Raw genomic sequence first — 5,819 nt, 5'->3', positions numbered from 1 at the left:
CGAGCAGGGCGCCATTGCAAGGAGTGATAACTGGAATGGTGAGGTGTTGAAGAGGATCAACTGAAGTTGAAGATTCCCTGTGACGATTGTCTGTGACGCTCATCATTTGGTGTGACGCAGAGAGAGCGTGGTGAAACAGAGAACACACTATACTACTGACTTCTGATGAAGTCAGGATGTGTCAGTTATCCTGTGATACCTTTTATCCCAAATCCATTAGTGTTTAAGGTGTCAAGCGTATGGTCATGTGGCAGCAGTGTGTAGGAGGGAGATTCCTAGAAGTGTGCAGGAGGACATGTGACAAAGGAATGTGTAGTATCGGTGGAAAAGGTAGTACTTAGGTGGACATGATTTTACTGCAGAAGTCAGTTAGCATTTGCATTTTTTAAAATGTTTATCCTCAAGCTAGGGAGAGGCGAAGGTCGAGTCACGCGTCCTCCGGAACATGACCCGCAAAACAGCGCTTCTTAACAACCGCTCACTTAATCCGGAAGCCAGTCGATCCAATGTGTCAGATCCAATGTGTCAGAGGAAACACCACAAGGAGTCCCTAGAGGACGATGAGCAAAGTAAAGCCCTCCTGGCCAAACCCTCTCCTCACCCGGACAATTGTGCACCGCCCTATGGGACTCCCGGTCACAGCCGATAATGACATAGCCTGGGATCGAACCCCAGGCTGTAATGACACTGCAACACTGAAGTACAGATGAGGCCAAAGTAGTGGAATGATGTTGAGGTTTTAATGGGTGCAAGGATGGTTGGCAGGGCAATTTTTTTGTGTTGAATTCAAACTACGGAATAGTAGGCTGATACATAGCCAATTCAGAAGGTGGCGACATGCACCTATGTCATACTAAATTCTCCAAAATATTAAATATAAACGCAGAGGACGCTATTTCCGTATTTTAGGGCCCATAATGCAATTCACCAGGAAATGGGTGTGGCTTCACATTGTTTCCAGATTTGAATGAAATGGAGGAAATATGCAGTCGAAGTACGAGCGGATACAAATTCATTGCTTTAACTAATTATGACAAATGTTAAGAAAATATTGAGCAATGTAATAAAGTAATGACTTTTCAAATAAGTTACCTTTTACAGTTATGTTGGCTGGCAATTTGTTAGCTACCCTGTCCTTACGAACCACATAGCGTATCATTACAGCAGTATGTTGTTAGCTAGCTACCTAACGTTATAGTTGACTACCTTTACATTACATTTGCCAGTATTAACTATATGTTATCTAACTAACTATACGTTTATTGACTTGATTAATCCCACCATTGTTAGCTTAGCTGGACACTCGCGTGCTTTCCAAAATGCGCTCTGGCTATCTACTCCGATTTCAGAGCACTCTCGTCTGAGTACCAGAGCGCAGAATAATGAATTAACGTTAGCTAGTAATTTGTTACGCTAACAAGCTAGCAAGAGGTTGCATAGCAACAACATCAACTTTAGACGAAGCGCGAGGACGCTCAACTGAAAGGATACCTTACGTTTACAGTATACTAAAATTAACTAATAGTATGTAGTTTTATACTCATTAAATATGTAGTATGGGTATTCGAACACAGCTACTGTCTCGCCCCAGCATCCCTCCTACTGTGTTAGTGGGGGGCGACCCGTAGACTATTTCCTTCGCCCCCGCCTTTCGGGCACGGGTTTTCTCTGGTGCATAGCAGGCGGAAGCGACACCGTGTGCAAGCTAGCAGCCTGCTGTGCTAGCGGGAGGTGGGGGCGACAGATAGTCTGGCCAGCCAGGAAGGCCTGTCTATCTAGAGATCAAAGACCAGGATCAGATCCAGGGCCTGACGAGAGCCTGCCAGCTAGCCAGACAAATACTGTTGCTGGCTGGACGCAGGTGTTCCTGTGATATAGTGAGATAGAGTAAGACATTCCAAGTTAATAACATCCTTGTTTTCATCTCTGACCCCAGGTTGGCATGACGACAGAGGAGATAGATTTCATCGTCCACCAGGAGACGATTCGTCACAACGTATACCCTTCCCCTCCTGAGATATGGGGGTTTCCCCAAATCAGTCTGCACCTCGTCAATAACGTGGTCTGCCATGGCATACCTGACACCCGGCAACTACAAGATGGAGACATTATCAACGTTGATTTGACCTTGAGTTTTATCCCTCTTATGCACAATCCACATTCCTGATCCCCCTCCCCCATTCATCAGGTCTATCTGGAGGGTTACCATGGTGACACCTCCTAGACATTCCTGATAGGTTGTGTGGACGAGGTTGGGCAAAAGCTAGCAGAGACAGCCAAGAAGTGTAGAGACGAGGCTATCGCTGCCTGTAAACCTGGGGCTCCACTGTGTGTTATAGGAAACACTATCAGATACACACACACAGGATACCTCTGTTGTTTTGTGTAATCTACTGTCCCTACAGTGGTATTTTTTTTTGGGGGGGGGAAATCATTTTTATTTTCATTTCACATTCAAATACAATTACAAATTTAGTGCATAACGTTGTACATAACATGGATACTTACAAACAGTATCAAAAAGTACCGTAACCATATAAGAATATCAAAACTCCTAAAAAAAATGCTGTTCTGCAGAACCTGACCAGTATTATTGGCCTATATTCAAGCTTAACATGCCTCTAACAATCTCCAAAAACAATACAAACAATTCTATAAATAAAAATATATACATATGCCAATATGCACTCTGGATAAACCTCAGTGTATATCAAATATCTACAAAGGCTTAGTTTACATTTCAATTGTACCTATGTAATACAATTATATATCGGTTATAAACACATTTACAATGACGGGTAAATCCCTTTCCATCTCTATCTATTTCGAATTGTATTCTATTCCTAACTTCCTGTTTTATAAATTGAATCAATCCCGTCGGTGACCACTTGAGGGTGTCATTAACTGCACCACATCTGGCCTCCCAAAGTTTGGTCTTGATAAGGGACACCAGAGTCACTAATGCTAATAATTGCACCCTTTCTACATTTTTTATTTCAAGTTTGGCAACCCCTTCATAATCAATGTTTTTTAAAATCTCATTTTTTTGGGGGACTTTTTCCCCAAACTGATTGAGCAAAATAACATTCCCATAAAACATGTGGAATTGTTTCGATTGCGAAACAATTGTCCCTGGGACAGAATTTATTTAGGGTCAAATTATGATCGTATAAATTTGAACGGACTGGAAGACGTCTGTGTAAAACAAGCCAATTAAAATCTTTCAGTCTGTTGTCTAACCCTTTTAATTGTGTCCGTATCCAGGTGGAAGGCGATATTGGTAATCCGTCTCTAGGACGACAATTTTCTATTAATTTTGCGTATAGCAATCTGTGGTTGATTACATTTTCCTTTACTTTGCAGACAGGGGTTTTCCTTGCCCACTCCACTATTTTCTTAAAATGTAACGGGATAATTTCAGCTTTTGGCTTACTATTATCCCACTTCACCATGAACCTTAACGGTACAGACAGCCAGAATTTTATTAAAATGTGACATTTGTGTACAGAAGACGACAAAAGACAACAAATGTTTGAGTAGAACATCGCATCTAGCTTGAGAGGAATATGAGGGAAATCCCTTCCACCAGCCTCTATAGGCTGGTACATCCGATCTCTACGGATGTACTCATATCCCCCCCAAAAGAAATTAAACAGTACCCGTATGAATGTTTTTCTTAGTGACACCGGCATGGGAAACACATATGCAAGGTGAAGTAATGAAGGCAGAATGTCCGTCTTCAGCACTACCACCTTCCCACTAAAAGATAGTCGCCTGACTTTCCACAGTCCCAATCTTTTATTAATTGATAATAGTTTTTCTTTCCAATTAAACATGTCATCTTTAATTTCATTTCCGAAAGATATGCCGAGCACTACCATTGGTCCTGTGCACACAGTCAAACCACATAACTGATCCGTTCTCCATTTCCACTGTCCCAAATATTTTATTTCTGTTTTATTCTTGTTTATCTTCGATCCAGATGCAACAGAGAATTCATCAATGACTTTGATAGACTCTTTCAAGCTCAGGTCGTCTCGTAAATATAAAACTGTGTCGTCCGCATATTGCAATATTTTTTAGCATATCACCTCCAGGTAAAATGATGCCTTTGATGTTATAATTTTTCCTAATTGCGCATGCGAAAGGTTCAATATATAAAACATACAATAGAGCAGATCACCCTGTCTGACACCTCGTAATTGCTTGATAACATTTCCAATATTCCCATTAATATTTACCCTGCTACCCACATTACTATACAGAATTTTTACCCATTTCATAAAGTTATTTCCAAACCCACATTTTTCCATAATTCTAAACAAAAACTCATGGTTTACCATGTCAAAGGCTTTTTCCTGGTCCAAATTCACAGTAATAGCTGGCAGGTGCCTTTCCTCTAAATAGGCTTGAACGTCTGCCTCTGTGCAATTGCAAGTTCCAGGTTAATCTTCTCCCCACCACACCACATGTTTGGTCTAAACCAACAACGTATGCCATGGCAGAAGATAGGCGATTAGTTACGGCTTTGCTTAATAATTTATAGTCAACACACAACATTGTTAAAGGTCTCCAATTTGCTAATGTCTTGGGGTCTCCCTTTTTATACAGTAGAGAGATTACCCCCTCACACATCAAAACTCCCATATGCTCTAAACCAAATATACCTCTAAACACTTCCAACAGATGACATCCAATTATATCCCAAAAAACTATGTAAAACTCTTTAGAGAGCCCATCCACTCCTGGTACTTTGTTATCTTTCATGCTCTTCAGTGCCATATAAATTTCATCTAATTTCAATTCCCCTTCTAATTGGTCTCTAATATCCAAAGGTATATGCACATCCACGCATTTTAAAAATGTAGTCCCTTTCTCATAATCAATTGTTTGTTTTTGAAATAGCTGAGAAAAGTGGTGTGTAGCGACACCAAGCATGCCATCTCCATCCTCAACCATCTCCCCATCTTGGTCCAATAAAGCCGAAATAGTCCTCCTCTTTCCCCGTGATTTAATTTGCTTGAAAAAATATGCCGAGCACTTCTCATCATTTTCCCATTTATTTTGCTGACTTTTAAAAATGAAGTCTCGAGCTTTCTTTTCAAATAATGTGTGTTGCTTTTTCAGCAGGATACCCAATTTGTCTTTATCTAATCCACCACCATTTACATTTCCTTGGATGTGTAGATCTTTTAGTTCATTCTGCAATTTATAAAATTCTGTGTGGTTATTACGTACTTTGTCTTTGCAAAAATTCTGAATAAAACTCTTGATTCTTAATTTTGTGCTCTTCCACCACTCTATGACAGTGGAATAAAAAGGTTTCATAGCTACACAGCCCTGGAAAAAAGACCTGGATCTTGTCCCAAAAGTTTTGTCATGTAAAATGCCGTTATTAATTTTCCAATACCCTTTTCCAAATTCAATTGTTTTTAATTCTACTGTCACAGACAGACAACTGTGGTCCGAATAAAAAACCGGTGTAACGCACGCGGAACAAACAGATACAAACAGATAATCTATTCGGCTCCTCGAGCCCCTGCTGTTTCCCCAAGTGAAACCGGGATCATCCGCATGCGCCATTCTATAAATATCAACCAAATTATATTTACCTATAAGACTTTTTACAAGATGCCCACCTAGATTACCTCGGTCATATGACACATTAAAATCTCCCCCCATAAACACCTGTGTGTTTGTCATAAAAATAGCGTTAAGCATTTCCCTCCTTTCCTTGGGTGTCGATGGTGCATATACATTAATACATCTAAAACATTTACCCTTCCAATCGATATCTACTATTAAAACCCTCCCGTGTA

Source organism: Oncorhynchus clarkii, chromosome 20, assembly GCF_045791955.1.
Source record: "Oncorhynchus clarkii lewisi isolate Uvic-CL-2024 chromosome 20, UVic_Ocla_1.0, whole genome shotgun sequence".
Lineage (NCBI taxonomy): Eukaryota > Metazoa > Chordata > Actinopteri > Salmoniformes > Salmonidae > Oncorhynchus > Oncorhynchus clarkii.
Note: the sequence above shows the minus strand (reverse complement) of the source record.